Raw genomic sequence first — 22,776 nt, 5'->3', positions numbered from 1 at the left:
TAGGCCACCTAATATTAGAAGCCAGTCTAGAAAACTTTTACCCACAATAAGTTAATGGCAGAGTCAGGGATATGCTCCAGAGCTTCTGACCCTGTCATTTGCCCTAAATGCCTACCTCTAACTTCTAAACTGAGAGGTTTGTAATGTACATGCCTGGCTCTAAGTCTCTCCTTAACAGAAGAAAAAAATATTCCCTAACACACTGGCAAGACAGCCAGCTTGATGTAAAACTTCAATTCTAGTATTGGAGTTGTTAATAAATTCTGCTGTTCTATTAGAGTGTAAACACCATAAGAAAACTAGTGGAAACACACATGGCTTTCTTACCGAGGGAAAGGAAATGAAGTATTACTTCTAGAACAATGCTAGGCAAGCAGAAATGTCTGTCTTCTTAAAATGCGTGTATGTGGGGGAGAGTCAATTTAAGGTTTGTCTGTGATAGACAATTGGAATGTAGGTAGTGCCCTGAGGAGAACCTCTTGTACTTGGTTTCTCCTTATTATCCTGCATGATATTTCCACGCCTCCTGAGAGGTAGACACCCTTCACTCTGACCTGGCTTGTTACGTTCAGAGTTAAAGGTGCATCTCGTACATCTGCTGCTCCATTACCTCTTAAATAACCCTCCTCCCTTCCACTGCAGTTGGTGTTTCTCAGAAGGGAGCTATTGGGAGAGCAGGTTTAGCATTGGCTGCTCCCTGGACAGCAGAAAAGGTATTATTGCTGAACACAAAAGCAATTTGATTATGTAGATTAAGCAGGGCTCAATCTATCATAATCGCTGTAAAGAAGCCATTTAATTTTGTGCCTGTTTGCATGAGTATTCATTACCACAGATAAGCAGGTTAGTTGGGAAAGACTTTCCAAGCAGAAATATCAAGACTTTGATAAGAAGCCAGGAGATACAGATAAGAGAAGAATATGCTAAGTAAATTAGCCTAAGCAAAGGTTTGTATCTTTTTAAAGACAAAAAAATATATATTGGCAATAGCATTGTGCATTTTTGTTTTAAATTAGGTCTTCCAGTTCTCTTTACATTATATAGTCCCAGTGCTTCTCCAGTTCTTTGTTTAAAGGGCATCTGACATTTGGGTGGAATGCTTTTAATTTTTTATTCATCAGATGATAGAGAAATGACTTTGCAGCTTTGTAAAAACATCTTAAAGAGCTGAGATGCAGGCTGGGCGAACAGAAAACTGGTCTGTGTTCCTGTCTAAGGGTGGTTCTTCAAATCAGTGGTAGATTAGCAGTCTGGGAAACTAACATCTAACCACCAATGAGAGGCACAAGAACTGGCTTTTTAGGAGGTCTCAAGGCTCATTTAGATGCTGTTATATAACACAAGTGTCTCCATATCTATTTCCTTCCATGCACGACTGCTGTATTATCTCTGGGGGGCTTCTGGTAAGATTGTAGTTGTCCCCTACAGAAGGTAAAACAGGTCGCAAGTTTGTGTGGCAGGTCCTTTTACCAAAGTTGTTCCAGGCCACTTACCATGAAACGTTAGAGAAATGACTTCCCACCAGCCACTCTGACTAAGATAGCAAACTCCCATGGACTCCTTACTCTGAGTTTCAGGTTACCCTGTTCTAGGTTTTATAAACAACTCTTCAGAAAGGGTCGTGTTTCACACCTTTTTGGATTGCTACTTTAGGAAACCAGCTTTCCTTTCTTTAGCCAAAATTACAACAGTTGACAATCCTGTTACCATTAACAGTCATCTTATTTCTATGGAGCATCTCAGATTTCAGTTCTCTAAATGTCATTAAAAATTAATAAAATTAATTACATGTTTTTTAAAAACATGTAATTATTCTACAGTAAACCTTCATTTACAAGTACCCTTATTTTCTGTTAACTACTTTCCATGGGTTATTCATTTTGTTTCCCACAGAATTAATAAATATGAGCTAGCTAGTACACATGGGACTTCGATAATTTACAGTCAGCAAATTGACTCCCTTTTGCTGGATTTAATCTAACCATCTCAGATTATTTCAGAAAGTGATTCATTGCAGTTCTTAGCTATTAATTAATTTGGAAGCGTTATTAATATTAACATGAAACTTCCCTTGCTATTCCCAAATAACCAAACCCTTACTTTAATCTAAAATAACCTGCCCTGATTTTAACTGTAATTCTGTTAATCTGAAATCTATTTGGAAATCTTAACTGAAACCTGTTCAAAGGATTTTATCTTTTTCACTCCACTTAACTGTGGTCTGTTGCAAAAGCTGGGGTTTAAAATAATCTCAAAACAGCTAGCAGTTTTGATTTAAAAATTAAACCAGTATTTTTCATGCAGAATTCTCAAATGGAGTTGTTTAGATGGTAGTTAAAGCTTATCTAGAAAGTAATCTGAGATTTGTGTGTGAAGTACTCACAATACAATACCAGAACTGTACTGTCCTTTCTGATTCCTCGGGCCTCTCAATCAGATCTTGTCTCCAGGTGATTACTGGCAGCTGTAGTACTTGCTGTCCCATTCCGAGCATCTCTGTGAGGGCCTCTGCCATCCCCTGCTTTATCCAAGTTTCTCCTCTCCTACTCACAACTGTTGAGTCATTATCATAGGTTACACTTCTCACAAGTCTGCCTCCATTTTATCCTGGCATTGCTTCTTCACTGGTCAAACCTAATCATGCACTCTGATCTTTTGCTGCACTGAGTTCTAGAGCTTCACTCCCAGTGTGCCTTGCATCTCCTTCGTACAGCCACAAGAGGGCTGGTGTTTGGCTCCCTCTTCACTCTTCTGGTTGTAATACATAATTAACAGTTTATCAAGGTTGTGGCAATCTGAGAATCCTTTCCCAGAAAAATGAGGTACGCTTAAATGTGCTCAGAGTTCCTCTGCTTTTGCCTAGAATTTCTTTAAATGCTTCACTTCTCCTTGTGGAGTTTGCCTGTTTTGGAGTTTAGACCTGCTGAGAAGCTGACTTGTCAACATGATGGCTCCCTGCTCTTCTCTGCTGCACTCTTTTCTCTCTGGCCACATCAAGTTCTTTCTAGTTGTGTTTAAAAGCCCAACAACTTTTCATCCTCTCACGCAAGCAGATTCCTCTATTTGTTGCTTAGCACCTTGCAGCAAGATATTATTACTGCATTTTATTTCATTCAATTCTGTTTTCCTCAGCCTCTTAAAGGAGCTATGCAAGTCTTGTCAATCTCATTTTCTTAAACAGAGAATGTTACATCTTTATTTTTTAAATCTAACCCAGAGCATCATAAAATACACTTGAGACTTACTTGGCTTGTAAAGTTCCTAGATTGGAAATGTAATATGTGTAACATTTCCACATGTCTGTTGCTGAAAGGGTGTAATTTTGTGCATAAAGTAATTCCATGAGGCATGTTCTTGTCTTCAGGGAAACTCAGTGAGGTGTGTGTATTTGTATATAATGCATGTTAAATTTGTACAATGCAAATATCCTTTTAGAGATATTCGTTCTTGGATTCTGCTTTTTACATGAAAAGAGAGAATTAAGCAAAGAAAATACCCAGCTGAATGTAGCAACTCTTTACTCATCATTACCACCCTAGGAGTCCGACTATTGAGAGCTACGTGAGAAAATTATATTCTATTATTAGTGGCTCGCTTGCTATCTTAAAATTTCAGTGTTTTGACACCTTAGTCCTTATGCAAGACCCTCTAGATAATGTGATTATGCAAATTACAGGATTTAGAAGGATTTTATTTTTTATCCCTTTTTATGAAAAAAATCTCCAGTATTTTTTTCATTTATTCTCTCCCCGGGCTCAGGAACCTGTTTAGGTTTCTCTTGTAAAGGTGATACTCGCTGACATGAATGGGTCTCAGAACTGCCACAAATTCCCTGTCCACTGCTATTCGGTGTATGCAGGGGTAAGTCATGTGTCAAGAGACCATCCATTTCAGTTTTTCCTCTTCCTCTGGGGCTAACAGTTTTACTACTAAAATTGACATCTCTTCCCCCTCTCCAGTGCAATTGGAGAAACTGTATCGCAGCATTTTTGTTGCTGTTCTAGGTTTCCGGCTGGTTTGAGGACTGCTAATTGATGCAATAATGCATCATTTTTAATCCTTCCTTTCCTAGATTCAGATTAACTGTTCTTATACTCCTATGTCAATTGATTGACCACACTGATGCTATTGTTCAGCACTAAAAGGCCTATTCTTCCCCACTGCCTCTGCTGCAGTGCTCTGAAATCACTCTAGCTTGGATTTGAGAATAGTCTTATCAAAGGAATGGGTTCTGGTTTTTCCTCTTGGTTCCAAGTCTATTTTCACAAACTTAATCTAAAGTCTCTTTTCCCCTCTTAAAAAAAGAAGGGGGCAGGGGGCATTTTTAAGCTTGACCTTTATAAATTGCCTAGGGGTCTTTTGTGAGTTTAAAAGAGAGATCAAAGTTGAAGAGGTTTGTTTTTTTTTTAACTGAGGCAGCATTTACACCAGCAAACTACTTAGCTGTCATTCATCACCAGTGCATGTCCAGCAATGCTAACCATTGGATAGGCCAGAAGCATTTTTATCAGTCGTCTGTTTTTCAGTCATTAATGACTGGCATAGTGGTAGAAATCTGAGAACTGTTGACATTACTTTTCAGCCATTGAGCCCACTGGTAGAGTTTTAGCGAGTGTGCATTATATTTCACTGCTAATGTAGCCAAGGTCTTAGTATTCCTGTTATTTCCTGAACTTGAGACATACGAACTTGCACAGCAAGAATCGTATTGTTACAGTATTCATTGTGAATGGGAACACAAAGAAATACCTCTGCACAGTTCTTGTTAAATTTATGAGTAGAAGTTTCTCTTCTGCTGGATCTCTCTTTGTTTAATAATTGCTACTTATTAAAATACCAATGTGGTTAAAGCATGGTCCCTTTTGTGGTTTAACTATTTATAAAAGGTTAGAATTAAATGACAAAAGCCAGGAAATTCAGAGATGAGACCAACTCTGTCTTTAATTCCCCATTGTATTACAAGACATAATATACCACTTTAGTTTGTGTAGTCTTTCACATAAAATGTGTTCTAAACTATTTTTATTAATATCAGATACTTATTTTACAGTAGCATCCAGGGCCAGAGTCAAGTTCAGAGCCCTCTTATGTTAGGCACTGTATACATCTGGAAGTGTGCACAGTCTCAACCCCAAAGAGTTTACAAATGTTAGTTTTAAAGACAGCTGTCAATTCCACCGCCTTCCCAGGAGAATTTCCACCAGGCTCCCTGCTCCCAGAGGGTTGATATACACCCTGACAGGTTTTAATTATTTCATTAATACCGTAATTATAAAGGCATCATGAAGTTTGGATTTCAGGTAAACATCCAGAAATTCCAATACTTGTTGGAAGCTTTGGAGGCTCTCTCCCCCTGCACCCCAGATTTCCCCCCACCGTTTGCCTTTATATGGGTGGAGAGATTTGTTACTCTCCCCCAGCAACCTTCAGGCAACATCCTCACATAATCTGTATGAAAGGAGCCCACAGGTTTCTTTCATGGAAATGGATTACGTTTGATGTTACCCATTCCTTAAGTCACCTCTACCTGTGATGTGGTCCCACTTTCTGCATCACCATCTCAGTTCCTCTCAGCCCTGATATGGAGAGTCTAGTGTGGAATGGAGAACTGTCCCCTCCAAAACAATGCATCTCTGCAGGTGCCAGCCAGGATGTGTGGGCACTCTGCCTACTCTCCTTGCATCTACTCCCTGGGTCTCATACTTCAGCAAAGGGCAAACTTGGGGTCGAGTCAAGGTAAAGGCTAGGTGGGCAGCCTCTAGCCTTCTGCCTTCTTGTATCTCTCACATTTTTATTTTTAAGTAACTGAGCCCATGGCTCTGGTTGGGACTGAGTGCCCCTTGGCCAATGCTTAAAACCTCTGGGCAGTCCTGGCCAACCTCTGGACATTTGGAAAATATAGTTATGCCATGTTTTAATAAAGGCAGACAAAGAAATTGTCATATACCTGGGCGAAAATGTTATCTCCCTGAGATTTGCAAAAAGATGGAAAGTCAAGTGAAGCAGATAAAAGGGGGTGGTTCAAGAAGAATAGGAGCTACAGATGACAAGACTGTTGTCTCCACACAAGCTTTCAGGGTTGGTACAGGAGACTGGTGGTGGATGAGCAAGAGTGGGATGAAATGACAAAGTCCCTGGGTTTAAAAAAGGGTTTAAAAAATGAGGTCGGTTTTGAACTATGCTCTGAACTGACCGGGGAATGAATGCCTTGGAAGTGCAATGGCCCTGAAACCTATTGATTGATTGATTTGCAAGAATTTGAATTAACCGGTAAATGTGTGTGTTCCCTTCAGGTACCAGGCAAAAATTTTAGTTCCTAATGAAATTTCTGGCATTAGCCATTAGCAGGAAGTGAGTAGTTAATCCCACCTTTGACCTTAACTGGGGCAGGCCTTTTTAATTTTGAGCTACAGTTTTGATGCCAACACAGTACTGGAATGCCGGTTTCTTGCAATCACAGCTTAGGGTATGTCTACACTACAAGAGTAGTTCGATTTAACTTAGGTCGAATTTGTGGATTTGACCTTATGAATTTGAATTTGTGTATCCACACTAAGGACACTAATTCGACTTTGTGAGTCCACGCTAACGGGGCAAGCGTCGACATTGGAAGCAGTGCATTCTGGGCAGCTATCCCACAGTTCCCGCAGTCCCCGCTTCCCATTGGAATGCTGGGTAGAGCCCCCAATGCCTGCTGGGGGAAAAATGTGTCGAGGGTGGTTTTGGGTAACTGTCGTCATTCAACCGTCACTCCCACCCTCCCTCCCTGAAAGCGCCGGCGGGAAATCTGTTACCGCACTTTTCTGGTGAGTGACAGCGCGGACGCCACAGCACTGCGAGCATGGAGCCCGCTGCGATCATCGCTGCACTTATGGCCGTTGTCAACTCCTCGCACCTTATCGTCCACCTCTTCCACAGTCAGCTGCTGAGAAATCGGGCGAGGAGGCTCCGGCAGCGCGGTGAGGACATGAAGTGTGAGAGTGGCACAGACCTCTCACAAAGCATGGGATCCCGCGCCGCGGAGATCATGGTGGCAATGGGTCACGTTCATGCTATGGGATGGCGATTCTGGGCCCGGGAAACAAGCACGGACTGGTGGGACTGCATAGTGTTGCAGGTCTGGGATGAATCACAGTGGCTGCGAAACTTCAGGATGCGTAAGGGCACTTTCCTTGAACTGTGTGACTTGCTGGCCCCTGCCCTGAAGCGCCAGGACACCCGGATGCGAGCAGCCCTGACTGTGCAGAAGCGAGTGGCCATAGCCCTCTGGAAACTTGCCACGCCAGACAGCTACCGGTCAGTAGCGAACCACTTTGGCGTGGGCAAATCTACCGTGGGGGTTGCTGTGATGCAAGTAGCCCACGCAATCGTTGAGCTCCTGCTCTCAAAGGTAGTGACCCTGGGAAACGTCCAGGTCGTCATAGATGGCTTCGCCGCAATGGGATTCCCAAACTGCGGTGGGGCTATAGATGGCACTCACATCCCTATCCTGGGACCGGCCCACCAGGCCAGCCAGTACATTAACCGAAAGGGCTACTTTTCAACAGTGCTGCAAGCACTGGTGGACCATAGGGGACGTTTTACCAACATCTACGTCGGGTGGCCGGGCAAGGTTCATGACGCGCGTGTTTTCAGGAACTCTTGTCTGTTTAGACGCCTGCAGGAAGGTAGTTTCTTCCCGGACCACAAAATAACTGTTGGGGATGTGGAGATGCCTACAGTGATCCTCGGGGACCCAGCCTACCTGCTAATGCCCTGGCTCATGAAGCCCTATACAGGCGCCCTGGACAGTGACAAGGAGCTCTTCAACTACCGGCTGAGCAAGTGCAGAATGGTGGTGGAGTGTGCTTTCGGACGTCTCAAGGGGAGATGGAGGAGCTTACTGACTCGCTCGGATCTCAGCGAAACCAATATCCCCATTGTTATTGCAGCTTGCTGTGTGCTCCACAATCTCTGTGAGAGCAAGGGGGAGACCTTTATGGCGGGATGGGAGGTTGAGGCAAATCGCCTGGCTGCTGATTATGCTCAGCCAGACACCCGTGCGATTAGAAGAGTCCAGCGGGAAGCGCTGTGCATCCGGGAGGCTTTGAAAGCTAGGTTCCTCAGAGAGCAGGGTAACCTATGACTGTCCAGTCTCTTTACAGAGAAGCGGAACCTGCCCCTGTTTCGGTTACTATTGACTTTTTTCAGCGGTTACATACCCCGTTCACCAGGTTTCCCCCCTTCCAACAGACGTTTAAAAATAAAGTTATTGGAACATTTTTAATTCACAAAGTTTTCTTTACTAACGAATTCGCGTTAAAGGGTTCAAACAGGGACGCAGACTGTGGTGGGTACGGTGTGCAGTGATGTACAGACCGCTTCTACACTCGAGGACTGACAGGCTCCTGCTCCTACAGCGGTCTCTGGGGGGAGGACGGTTACAGGAGGGTGTGCAGGAAGGGGTGGGTTTGCAGGAAGGGGTGAGGGGTGTGTGGGAAGGGTGAGTAGGTGTAGGGGGATGATGGCTCTGGCTGGGGCTCAGGGCATCGGAGAGGTTCATGGCTAGGGTGGAAGGGCATGGTAAGGGCAGCCTGCCTTGCCATTTGTGGATGCCAGGCGCTCGACCCTGGGGCAGCATACACCTCCCAGACTGACCTGGGGCAGCAGACACCTCCCAGAGTGACCCGGGTGCCTAGTGACTGCACTCTGTGTGTGACCTGCTGTTGATCCTGCCCCCATGTCTGTACCCTGGTAATGGTGGCTGTCCTATGCAATTAACAAACCCCTATCTCCCCTTCACACAAAGTCTTCTGCAAAGAAACATGACGGAAACAGTAATGAACAGCAAACTATTTTTAATACTCAACTACACAGTTGGGGGATGAAACTGGGATTTTGGATTGGGTGAGCCAGGAAGGGAAGCAATTCTCATACTTTAGGGAATGAGAGCTGTTTGTTACATGAGCGCTCTGCTGGGGTGGAGTGACAGTTTTCATGGCCCCTAGCGCCCCTCCTTCTTGTGATTTTGGGTGCGGGGGGGACAGGACTTTGTGGCGGGGGAGGGCGGTTGCAGATACAGTTCAGGGGGGCTCTCTGCTCCTGCCTGCGGTCCTGCAGAACATCCACAAGGCGCCGGAGCGTGTCCGTTTGCTCCCTCATTAGTCCAAGCAGCGTTTGAGTCGCCTGCTGGTCTTCCTGCCGCCACCTGTCCTCCCGTTCGCTGTGTGAGCGCTGCTGCTGAGAGAGGGTCTCCCTCCACTGGCTCTGCTGGGCCGCCTCGGCTCTGGAGCAGGCCATCAGTTCAGCGAACATCTCGTCCCGAGTCTTTTTCTTTCGCCGCCTAATGTGCGCCAGCCTCTGTGAGGGGGATGCCGGGGCAGTTCGGGAAAGAGCCGCAGCTGTGTGATGGGGAAAAAGGAAGTGATTTCCTTGCAAAGATGCATGTTTGCGAACACTGAACACAGTCTACTCAGTTTCTGTGAACAAGACCATACAGGGCACCTATCTCATGTGCTCTCAGGACAAGTTCGAATTTTCGGCATTCGCTTTCATTGCCTGGGGTCTTGCACTGGAGATCGGACAAGCGGGGCAGGACAGCAGAATCCGTGTAGCAGCCAGGCCTGGTAAGCCGTAAACTTTAGGCTGCTTAACAGTTAATGGATAGCAGTGCCCTCCTGCTGCAGGCAATCTGGAAAGCATAAAGTCTGACCCTGTTCCAGCCCCTCGCGGCTGTCCCCGGGAAAGATCCCTGTATGCTTTTCCTCTGCAGCCTCCACCATGTGGCTGTTAAACGACGGTCATTGTTATGCAAAGGAAAAGTCAAGCATTCACAATAGTAACATTACAGTAATTCCCCTAATTAGATGCAGCAGTCGCAGAGCGAGATCACCCTGAGGCGGGTCACTAGGAGAGACAGAGAGCACATGCTGCGTGAAACCCTGCACAGACCAGGGCCCTGTGCTGCCATGCTGGTCGAGGCAATGCTCCCACTGTACCTCAGGATGGCCTGGCGCAGAAGAGTTTGCTTCCAGGGAGCACCCAATAAGGCACCTCTCCCCAGGAACGTCCTGCGGAGGCTTTTCGAGTACCTCTACGAGAGCTTCGTGGAACTGTCCCAAGAGGATTTCTGTTCGATCCCTATATGTATTAACCTTCTTTTCATATAGTTTTTATTCCTGTTTTTTAAAAAATAAATGTTTACATGTTTATAGCACTTACCGACTGATCCTTCCCCTGATTCAGAGTCCGGGTTAACGGCCGGGGAGGGTTGGTAGGGGATCTCTGTGAGGCTGATGAAGAGATCCTGGCTGTCGGGGAAAGCAGTATTGTAAGCGCTGTCGCCTGCCTCGTCCTCCACAAACCCTTCCTCATCTTCCCCATCCGCGAACATCGCCGAGAAACTGCCCGTCGACACTATCCCATCCTCAGAGTCCACGGTCACTGGTGGGGCAGTGGTGGCAGACCCACCGAGAATGGCATGCAGTGCCTCGTAGAAGCGGCATGTCTGGGGCTGGGCTCGGGCGTCCGTTTGCCGCTTTGATTTTTTGGTAGCCTTGTCTCAGGTCCTTGATTTTCACGCGGCACTGCGTTGCATCCCGGCTGTATCCTCTGAGTGCCATGGCTTTGGAGACCTTCTTGTAGGTCTTTGCATTCCGTTTTTTGGAGTGCAGCTCCGAAAGCACAGACTCATCGCCCCACACAGCGATCAGATCCAAGACTTCCCGGTCAGTCCATGCTGGGGCCCTCTTTCTACTCTGAGATTGCATGGACTCCTCTGCTGGAGAGCTCTGCATCGCTGCCAGTGCTGCTGAGCTCGCCCCGATGTCCAACCAGGAATTGAGATTCAAAATGGCCAGACAGGAAAAGGAATTCAAATTTTCCCGGGGCTTTTCCTGTATGGCTGATCAGAACATCTGAGCTCAGACTGCTGTCCAGAGCGTCAACACAGTGGTGCACTGTGGGATAGCTCCCGGAGCTACTAAGGTCGATTTCCGTCCACACATAGGCTAACTCGACGTAGCCATGTCGAATTTAGCGCTACTCCCCTCGTCGGGGTGGAGTACCGAATTCGAACTAAAGAGCCCTCTAGGTCGAACTAATTAGCTTCCTGGTGTGGACGGTTGCACGGTTAAATCGAATTAACGCTGCTAAATTCGACAAACTCCTAGTGTAGACCAGGCCTTAGACTCCATAAATCAACAACACTTAGCAATTAAACTCTTATTTAAAATAAAATCTTTGGAATGAATTAGTTAATACGTACCCAATATGTCTGTAATTCCTTATCCTGAAGTTTTGTAAAGTTGGAGTGTATTTTTTTTCTCCAAAAGCAATTGGTATTGGTTTAATGCCAACTCTGAGAGTTTCTTAAAAGCCCATCCTTCAGGAATAACAATGCATACCATGCTTTAGCCTGGTTCTCCTTCTGTCAGTACAAGACAGCTACTATTGTAAGCTTTAAAACAAAAATATCTTAGAACAATTTACACCTAACTCTTGGAAATTAGCTGGTGATAATTTTTCATGACATTTCAACATAAATGGAAGTAGAGGAATATCCTTTGCAGAGGAATTGCTAGCAGTTTAAGTGGCTCTTTGAATCTGATGAGGGGTTTCAATACTGGAAGTAGTTCTGGCAGAGATGTGTTAGTGGGCACAGTCCACTAACACATCTCTGCCAGGACTAGGATGCAGATTGAGGCCCACAAGATACATTTCACATGGTTCTATAGTGTTATTCCATGGATTTTGCATAGGATGACTAGACAGCAAGCGTGAAAAATGGGACGGGGTGGGGGTAATAGGAGCATATATAAGAAAAATACCCCAAAATCGGGACTGTCCCTATAAAATCGGGACATCTGGTCACCCTAATTTTGCCCCATATATGCACAGGTATGTGTGAAATCCATATGTATAAACAGGAGGCGTTATAGGCTCTTCTAAACTGAGGGGAGACTTCTAAAGTGTGTGGTTTGAGTGGGATTTTTCAAAAGCACTCATTGAAATAACTCTGTTCCTATTGAAGTCAATAATAAAGTTCCCTTTGACTTCACTGGGAGCAGAATTAGGCCTACACTGAAGAATTTTGAAAACCCCACTCGGAGTATACTACAGCTTCTTGTTTGAACGTTATTTTATAGATCTATTCCCTTCCTTCCTTTTAACAGGTAACATTGCCAATGCTACAGCAACGGTAGCTGCATTGTATGAAATTAGCTTCTGCAGTTTTGTAAAGCTGATGCTTGTTCAGATTGTATATATTTACCTGTCGCAAGTGACACAAGACCACAGTTGTTTAACATTCTGTAGTGTTCAAATGAGGTGGAAAAATAAAACTAATTTTTTTCCTTCCAGCGTTCAATTTTAAGATTTTGATCAGACAGTTTCACCTTTGAGTGAAATGGAAGCACTGATGCAGAACTAGTCACGCTCCTAGCTTTGTAACAACAAAAGCTTTTGTTTATGTATGCTTCTATATTGTATCCATCACTTTAGTATCAGAGCCCTGTACTATAGGTTTCACACCCTCTCTCCTATGGTCTGGATCAAAATGGATTATAATCCAGTAGCTTCAGGTCAGTCTAATATCAATCAAGCTGCCCAGCCATAAGCAATAATAAAAAAAAAAACCTTGATGCTAAGGTGCATATTAAACAATGCACTCAGGCAGATCTGATGAATAGTTCACTTTTCTTAGTCTTGTGTCCTTTATTTTACATCTTTGAAGAAGAATTGCTCATTCCTAGTTGGGGTTTACCTTGACCTGCTGCTGATTATTGTTGTTCCTACTGCCTTCCGTGTGCTAGGCGCTGTACCTACAGAGTAAAAGATGGATCTTGCTTTGGAGGGCACAGTGGGTCTTAATTGAAAGTACCTGTAAACAACAAGCCATTTAGCCAAACAAAATAAATCTGGAAATAGAATTACATTAATAGCTGCTTTGAGAAATGAGTTACAAACAAATACCCAGCACAGCAGGGAGTCATTTAAAAATAAATCTGAACCAAACCAAATTATATTTAATAGGGATCCATTGTTTTATGAAACACAGCTAAAGGTTACCGATAACATCGGGGTTGTTGCAGCTAAACAGGATTGTGCAGTACTCTTTCAAGGTGTTTTGATTATACAATTTGAAAGAGGATTTTTTATAAAGCAAATAACACTGAAGTTACTTTAGTCTTTTGTATTTTATTGCATACCATAATCACTTTATCCCAAACTCTTGTTCTGGATTGCCGAACCTGGAATGAAGCAAATGATTTACTGCATTGCCAGGGGTTCAGTGTGTTAAGGTTTTTTAAATTCACTTCAGTGTGTCTGAAATGAATATTAAGTTAAAGGGTCGACACAGTCTGGGGAGCTGGCGGAGAAGACAATGGCATTGTTTCCCACTTACTTATAATAATGAGATATATTGGAAGGAAGATAAGAGAGAGAGATTGGGAAGAAGGATTGGTTCAGATCCATAAAAATTCCTTTGGCCTGCAAAGTGCGGAGAGCATGTAAATGCAATTCAGAGGAAGGAAGTGATTGCATCCCTCCTGAATGTCACCATAGATAGAAGCTTAGCATTGTTCTCCGAACTGCTAAATGTGAGTCTGGCATAGATTTTCCACAGCTCCTGGGTTGGGAAGCTTGATTGTCTGCGGCCAGTCTGCCTGATGCTGCTGAAAGAGACATGCTGTGCAGCAGTCTGCCCTGACTAAATTAGAGATCTCCTCATGTCCACTGAACAGTGGAAACTGATACAGTTTATGAAGAGTGTACTTGTGGAAAGTGTTACATCTCTTCTGAATAAAAAAAATCTTTCATTTAGAATTGAAAGTGAGTGGTGCTTCCATTTCCATACAGTGTTTCAGAACTTGTATGTTGATTTGAACATACCATGAGACTGGTCAATTTGCACAAGCCGTGGTAAAAAACAGGAAAGAGATGAGCTGAAAGTAAAAGCAGCATATTCATATTAAAAGAATGCGCTTGGGTTCATTTTGTAGTGTACTTGTTTTCACTAGTGCAAAATTGGTTATTGTACAGGAAATTCTTGCCTCACATCTGAGTTTACATTACAAAACAAGTATTCTGAATTCTGTTGGAAGACCTATGAAAATCTGAGGTAGCACACAGGTCAGCACTTGCTAGCAACCTGTTACCAAACTAACAAATGTTTTACCAGCCACTATGCACAGGATGAAGTGGATACTTTGTCTCTTAGGCCTTGTCTACAGTACTGGGGTAAGTAAACCTAAATTACGCAACTCCAGCTATGTGAAAGGAACCGTGAATAACATAGCTGGAGTCAGTTTAGCTTAGGTCAACTTACTGCAGGGTCTGCATTGCCCTGGGTCGACGGGAGATGCTCTCCCGTCGACTTACCTTATGCTTCTTGTTCCGGTGGAGTCCAGGAGTCGACGGGAGAGTGATCTACGGTTGATTTAGCATAAATCGACCCCCGGTGCATCGATCGCCACAGCGTCAATCCCCGGTAAGTGTACATGTGCCCTTAGACTTTTCTCTTCTGTCTGTCAATCCATAGCATGCAGTTAGCCAGTGTACAGCTGCCCACGTTACGTTGGCTTTGCTGATGCTTGCTTATTTACAAGTGCTTGTAAAACTACAATGTAAATTTTTTGTCATGCTTTTACCTTTTAGGGTGAATGCACGATAGTGGTTAGAGAGGCATAGTTCATTGGCAAGCTGTAAAAGCATTCTCTCAGGTATTGTTCCAGCCATAGGGTATGTCTACACTACCTGCCGGATCGGGTGGGTAGTGATCAATTTATCGGGGATCGATGTATCGCATCTCGTCTAGACGCGATACATCAATCCCCAAACATGCTCCCCGTTGACTCCGGAACTCCACTAGGGCAAGAGGCGGAAGCGGAGTCGACGGGGGAGCAGTGGCCATCGATCCCGCGCCGCGAGGATGCAGAGTAAGTTGATCTAAGATGCGTCGACTTCAGCTACGCCAGTGTAGACCAGGCCATAGACTTCAGTAATAACCTGCATCACTTTTGCCATTCTGATCCTTAGCCCAAAGCAGCTCAGTCTGACCCACAGAAAGCTTTACTATTCCAGTAGCTGGCCTCTCCCAAGAGACAGTGGCCATGTCTCGACTACAAACTTAAGCTGACATCCAGCTGCCACAGTAAGTCGGTTGTGTATGTCCACACCACACTCCTTGTATTGGTGGAGCGTGTCGTCATTAGCAGCACTTGCATTGATGCAGAGAGCAGTGAGGTTTTGGGAAGGGCTTGCAGTGCTTCATGGGACCAAAACATTCTCGCAGGGGTGACTGGGAACGTGGCTTCAATATCCCATGATGCAGCTTTCTCTCTCCCCTGATTTCATCTGCAATCCATATTTCATGCCTTTTTTTTTTCTTTTTTCAAAAAGTGGGCATAGCTGTGCATACAGCATCTGCAGGGACGCTTGTACCCTGCTCAGCTGTGTACTATTGTGGCAAGTGTCGCAAACATTACACCCCTTATCCTGCAGTATTTCCAGAGCTGCAAGAGGAACCGCCGCACCCTTCAAGTAGCTCTGCTGGAATGAAACAATTCCCATTGCTATTCACAGTGGCGCAGCAGCTTAACACAATGTAGCACTGGTTCTGGTCCTGAGAAGCAAGCACTGACTAGTGGAATCACATTGTTATGCACTTATGGGATGATGATCAGTGACTGCAAAATTATTGTATGTGAAAGGCTACTTTTCAGGAACTGTGTGTGGAGCTCTCCTCAGCCTTGCTGATCAGCAACGCTAAAATGAGACCTGCTTTGACAGTGGAGAAACGAGTGGCAAATTCTGTGTGGAAGCTTGCAATGCCAGACTGCCACTAGTCAGTGGGGATTCAATTTGGAATTGGTAAATCCACTGTGCGGGTTGCTGTGATCCAAGTATGCAAGGCCATTAATAGTCTTCTGCTAAGAAAGATAGTGACTCTGGGAAATATGCAGGACATAGTGGATGGTTTTGCCACAATGGGGTTCCCTAATTGTGGTGGATTAATAGATGGCATGCATTTCCCTATCTTGGCACCAGACCACCTTGCCAAAAAGTACCTAAACAGAAAGGGACACTTACCTATTGTGTTGCGAGCACTGGTGGATTATCGGAGGTTTTTTTTTACTGACATCAACATGGGATGGTCTGGGAAGGTGCATGATGCATGAATCTTTAAGACATAGGTCTGTTCAGAAAGCTGCAAGCAGGGACTTTCTTTCCGGACTGCAAAATTACCATTGGTGACGTTGAAATGCCAATAGTTATCCTGGGAGACCCAGCGTACACCTTACTCCCATGGCTCATCAAGCTGTACTCCTGGATACCAGCAAGGAGCAGTTTAACAGGTTCAGCAAGTGCAGAATGGTGGTTGAAGGTGCCTTTGGCCATTTGAAGAGTCGCTGGTGCAGTTTGCTCACTAGGTTAGACCTCAGTGGAAAAAAATATCCCTATGGTTATAGTTGCCTGCTGTGTGCCTCATAATACCTGTGAAGTAAGGGGGGAGATGTTTCCACAGGAGTGGAATGTAGAGGTGGATAGGCTGTCTGCTAATTTTGAGCAGCCAGATACCAAGGCTATAAGAAGAGCTCAACATGGAGCAGCATATCTCAGGGAGGCTTTGAAAACCTGTTTTAGTAATGATCCACAGTAATGCGCGCGCTGCTTTTCTCTATTGGGCCTACCATAATCTGAACCTTGATGTGACTGCTATGCTTCTTTTCCATGCAAATTACCCCCGGTGCCTCAGATTCCCTGTCCCTCTCCTCCCCTTCTGCTTTGAATTAATAAAGATTTCATTTTCAAGATCTGGACTTTCCTTGCATGCAGGTATAGACACCGAAAGATCTGTCACAAGAATTAAATCTTGGGAAGACGGCGGAATAAAATTGGGAGGGGAGAACTTATTCATCTTGTCTTTTAAAAGAACAGCGGCCTTGCCTATCATACCTCTGCATATGTGCAGCTGTTGTTCTTGGCACTCTCTCCCAGGATTGAGTGGAAGGGATATTGCACTGGCCCCACTCACCTAGTGGAACATGTGTGAGGGCAGGAGCAGGAGTGTAGTGATGTTGGAATGTCGTTCTGCAGAGGGAGTTGAGCAATTTAAATGAAAACTGCCACCGTCTCCCATAAGTAACCCTTGCTGGTGATATGCTCCTGAGGGTAACAGAGGTGGCAAGGGAACAGCTGCTGCAAGCATCCAGGTACAGATCAGGACTTTATGTTGCCATGCTGTGTACTGCAATGATGCCTGGCGAATTAATACTGGAGTGGGGTAGGAAAGTGTCCTAGTGCAGTGGAAGAAATAAGGCAGTCCTTCCCAGAAACCTTCTGCAAAGGATTTCAGAGTAGTTCCATGAAAGTTTCCTGGAGATCTCTAGGAAGGAATCCCAGGACATTTCTGTGTACATAAACAGTCTTTTTTCGCGGGGCACCCTCTGCCTATCTGGTACAGCCACTGGGAAGCAAATAGCCACTCTACACCTCAACTGTTTTTTTTTTAAAATAAAAAGTAGACTATAAGAACATATGACCCAAAAATGTTAATTGGAATTGCATAGTCACCAGAGGTTCCTTCCCTGGCATCACTCTCAGACATGCTGCTCTGCTGCAACTGGCTAGACTGTTCTGGGGTTATAAACAGCTCCTGGCTCTCTGAGACAATGGATCCAGCACTCAACTGTTTCCCATTCTCCTCCTCCTCTTCTTTGTCCAAGACTATCTTCTCAGTGTTGTCTGCGGTGGCCCATGTCTCCAACTCCTCAGAGGTACTACACTGGTCTTGGGGGTCGTGTTGGGGTCACAGCTGAGAATAACATGCAGCTCCTTGTAAAAATGGCAGGTCTGCGGTACTGAACCAGAGCAACTGTTCACATCCCTTGCCTTCTGCTATGCCTGCCGTAGTTCCTTGATTTTCACATGGCACCGCTGTGTGTCCGTGGTGTAGCCCTTCTCCCCCATGCTGCGAGTGATCTGCTTGTATATGTCTGTTTCTATGGCTGGATCGGAGCTGTGCCTGCACAGCCTCTTCTCCTCACAGACCCAGAAGATCCACCGCCTCCTATGTACTCCAGGCAGGAGAATGTTTGGAGTGTGGAGCTGGAATGATCACCTGGGCAGGTGAGCTTTCCACGCTGAACAAACAGGAAATTAAAATTCAAAAGTTCCTGGTTGTTTAACAGGGGAGGGACTGTTTCCTGTGTACCTGGCTGCTGGGCAGTGGAGTTGAGAACAGTGACCAGAGTGGTCACAGCAGAGCATTGTGAGACATCTCCTGGAGGCCAGATAAGTCGACATAAGCAACACAGCATCTACACTGCCACTACGTCGACCTAACTACGTAGAATTAAGCACTATGCATCTCGCGGATGTGGCGTAATTAAGTCATCGTAGCAGGTGAGTTACGGCAGTGGAAGGATCCTGGTAGCGTAAACGCAGACGACATTAGGTTGACATAAGATGCCTTACGTCGACCTATCTGTGTAGTGTAGACCAGGCCACTGTAGTTCAATGGGCCTGAGCTCCAGGAACTTCTGGTTTCTAATTCCACTTGTGCCACTGACTCCCTGGGTGACATTTGACAACTCACTTACCACCTTTGTGCTTCAATTGCTTCATCTGTAAACTGAGAATTATATTTACCTTCCTCAGATGGGTGTTGTGAGGGCTAATTTCTATGCAGAGCTTTGAAACTATAAAGCACCAGAAGTGATTACGTGTTTCTGAGCAGACTGTCACGTTGCGTGGTGGTTTTGTGATATTGTCAAGTGTACACTGAGAGAGGTTGAGATTGTTACATGAATTTCATGCACTGAATCTAAATTTGAACCCAGTTTTCCTGAAACAAAAGTTATTGAAGTAGTCTGACATACATTGTGCCATGTTTTCTCTCCCTTTGCCCCTCCCCATGCAGAAAAAACACATATTGTATGTGCATATTTTCTTAAATGCTACTACTTACAGCAACAGTTCATTTGAAGTCATGATCTACAATTGTAGATGACCGTATCTAGATATTACCATTAATTATCTTTTCTATTGCTGATAAAAACAAACCAGTTCACTGTAAATTGAAATCCATAGTATTCAGTCCTGATAAAACAAATAGTTCCTTTCCTCAGAAGTCTATTGTGTTCTGTCCAGTCCTTTCTTACTGTCTGTGTTAATCTGTTTTGAAGAATCAGATTACTAATAAAATAATACCAACAGGATCTTATAAGAGGGACAAGGCAAAACGCCACATTTATTTCAAATACAACAAAATAGTTTTGACAGCTGTTATAATCATTCACTCTCTCAAACATTCACACAAGTTCTGCAATGATTGTTATAGTTACCAGCCTGAGAGTTGCTAGTGCCAAATCACTGGCCAGGTGGCTTGGACATGAGAGTGGAGCCGAGTCATGTCAGATGCTCCTCCGATGCTCCCGGAGGGTGGTCGCAGAACCAGACTCAAAGAGCTCAGTCCCCTGGTACTGTTCTTATAGGTCTTTGCCTCAATGTATGTCTATGGAAGTTGCTTCATTATGCTCAATTCGTGATTGGGGTAACCATTAATCAGCTTGATCAGCAGATGGTACATCCATGATGGGTATACATTATCTTTGAGTCTTCTATCTCTCCTTGATGCGCTTGGGTGGGTTCCGGCATGCCCTCCGGGGGTCATCCGGTTGCCTCCACCCTGCCTTTTCTTCAGCCCATTGATGGTTGTGAGTCTTAGGTTTTGGTTGGTACTAGTTTCTGATCAAGTATCTACCTGTCACAAACACTCGCTCCCATGCACTCAGCATTCTTACATCCAGATTTAACAGGTTTGATTTAATTCTTGTCTTCCTCTTTTTATTGCTAAAAGATTTACATAGGCCTAATCATGTTTCTCAAGGGATGAGAGGATCAGTGGGTATGGCTTAAGAAAACATCATTGTTTTTCCCAAAGTTCTTATCATCCCTTGGTACAGACTTTCTCTCCCGTAACAGCATTCTTATTGGTTACTTGCATATTCAGGCCTTAGATAAGGCTGGTATTTTGGCCTTGGGCTTGTTACACAGATTCATTCAACAAATTTCAGGAGAGAAATTCACTTAACGCGGATCAAGTATCTAAAACAGATTTCTTTTAACAACTGTATTCTACTCTTATTTTTTTATATTACTATACTTTAACTAGATCCAACACAGGCCAATAAAATGGCAATGTATAATTGCCATTCGCTCTGGGTTCAGTCACCATGACGTCTATTGAGGAGTAAATCAACAGCTGTGCAGGAGGAATATTTAAAGGGCACTAGTCCAGAGAGGATGATGTAGATTAGACATGTAATCAAATATAGGAGAAATACTTATTCTTTCACCTCTCCTATCTTCTTCAAGTTGGCTTTTCTAATATTTATGCAGCTGAAGGATATCCAGGCAGATACCATGTGTCTCAGAGTTTTGTTCGCTTGTATCATTGAAGCACAAATACTAGATTATTTTAATCCTTATTTGCTTGAATCCTTTTAAACTTGCCTTTTGCTATTAGAATCTTTGGTATCTTAATGCATTTCTGTTATTGCTGGAATTTTCTTTCCTTTTTGATCATATATTATTGGTAATCTCCACATGCATTCAAAATGACATTGAGTGTTAAAAAACCACTGTTATCTGAAGATTTTTTGCAGCCATTGTGCAAAACTGACGCCAACTGTATCAAAATTATTCATTATAAAAGAGAGGTGATTTCACTTGTCCTATGAATTGGGCTTAAAGATAAAATCCCCTCCAACTGTTGAGAACCTGATTTCCTATTCATTGCTCTGAATAGAGAGTAATCTGTGGCGAGACTTAATGCTCAACAAAAATGATTGAGTTGTCTTCAAATATGATAAACTTTACTCAACAGCATCTCACCTCAGTGAAATGTTTATGGTTCTACAATGTGAAGAAATTAGTCTCTACAGATTCCATGCACTCGCTTCCCTGATGTGCACACTGCTAAGTAGCACCATGAGTAGGCAGAGGTTTTTTTTTTGTTTTTGTCTTTTCTGCTTTGCTGTCTGTTAAAAATGAGCATGCTTCTGTTAGACAGACAAAAGTTACCATGGTAAGCTATGGAATGGAATAGGTTAAGTCAGTGCAGTATGTTACTAGGGAGATGGAAAATATTTCAGCATCCAATGAACAGGATTCATTTTATCTGTGAAGTACGCGGACATCATAAAAGTCTAGTGTTACCAGGTCACTATTTGAAGTTTGCTGGAATCGATTTAATGCATTTGATGTTCAGCTTTTGGGATCTGGATTCTAATCCTGACTAAAAGATTAACAAATGAGAATGAATGTAGTCTCTGGATTATCCCCAAACCATCAGGCAATTATGTGTAATGGACACTCTTGGCTCAGGAGAGCTCCAGGACTGTTATAGCAGCATGTGCTGCAGGACAGAACTGAAGAACAGACTTTGATACTTACACATTGTTTCCTTTCGCTATACCTGGTTTTAGCTAGCATGATTTTTCCTTCAAGTGAAGTGAAATTCACTTACAAAAATATTTTTTTAAAAACACAATCCATTTATTTAACCCCTTGTTCCCATGTGAGGTTTCTGGAAATCCTGGCATAAAAAATGTCAACACTACAATACAACACCCATGGCTGGCCTGTGTCAGCTGATTCTGGCTTGGAGTGTGGGGCTATAAAACTGCAGTGCAGATATTTGGGCTTGGTCTGGATCATGGGCTCTGGCACCCTCTCGCAGGTCCCCGAGTCCAGGCTCCAGCCCAAGCCCAAACATGTGCATTGCAGTTTTACAGCCCCACACACCGAGCTCGAGTCAGCTGACGCAGGCCAACCATGGGTGTTGCATTGCAGTGTAGACATACCCAGAGAGCCTGGGTAGCTCTGACTCACTAGTCAATGCCATGGGGAATCCAAACCCCTGTCCCCTTTTCTACCATCCAGTGACAGATCATATATTCTAAATCATTTAATATGCATATCCTTGTTCAAAAGCAGTTTGATGTTCAGTGGCATTACTGTAAGGACATTGGCTTGTCAATGCACCAATAGCTTGCTGTTCTGCATGGTTTAGAGCAGAGTCAAGGCCAGGAGATCTTTGGGCCTGATAAAATCAGAGCTGTTTCTGACCTGATGTCAGGCTAGCAGAAGTAAACTTTTTAAAATTTCCAATGAGCTGTTCCCCCAAGTTAATTGCAAAGGAGACTTGAGTGCCTCATTTAATGCCATTATGTATGTGTGTGGTGTGCACATCTTTCCCTTTATGTGTTCTTTGCAACCTTTCACACACTGGCTAATAATGGTTTTGACCTTCTGGGTTAAATTTGCCTACTTAATTATATTTTTCTGCAATCTGAATCCTTTTTTCTTTAGCTTATTTGCATGCATTAAAGTGTGTTTAATTGAGGATTTGATGCAGTTGGGGCCTGGGATAAAAAAGATTACGTAACAAAAGGTCTTTTAATAATGAAACGCACTAGAACTGGAAGCTGCAGGGTCTGACCATGTGGACAAATGAAATGTCTTTTGTCTGCATTTGCAGTCTTCCTAGAATAAAGTGGAGGTCTCTGTCTGGTTTAGGACAGCTAGCTAAACCTGATCGTTCCCCTCCATACACTGTGTTTCACCCTCATCCAGACCTGTTCCCCACTCCTGTACCTGTCTCCACAAAGCTTGTCTATGATTAGCGGGAGGTCGACACATCGGTGGTCGATTTAGCAGATCTAGTGAAGACCTGCTAAATCGACCGCAGATCACTCTCCCGTCGATTCCTGTACTCCACCGGATCGA

The 22,776-nt window shown here is 44.0% G+C and overlaps 1 protein-coding gene and 1 non-coding gene across 4 annotated transcripts in view; both read left to right on the top strand.

The window, feature by feature from the left end:
- COP1 (COP1 E3 ubiquitin ligase) overlaps nucleotides 1-22,776 on the top strand; it is a 207,701-nt gene that overhangs the window by 158,032 nt on the left and 26,893 nt on the right. The gene's annotated exons all lie outside the window — the stretch shown is intronic.
- LOC120371227 lies at nucleotides 22,468-22,604 on the top strand. The gene has a single exon (XR_005584222.1).

The sequence above is a fragment of the Mauremys reevesii genome, linkage group 8 (assembly GCF_016161935.1).
Source record: "Mauremys reevesii isolate NIE-2019 linkage group 8, ASM1616193v1, whole genome shotgun sequence".
In the NCBI taxonomy this organism is placed as follows: Eukaryota; Metazoa; Chordata; order Testudines; family Geoemydidae; genus Mauremys; species Mauremys reevesii.
The sequence above is the reverse complement of the archived record's forward strand: the minus strand, read 5'-3'. Positions and strand labels throughout refer to the sequence as shown.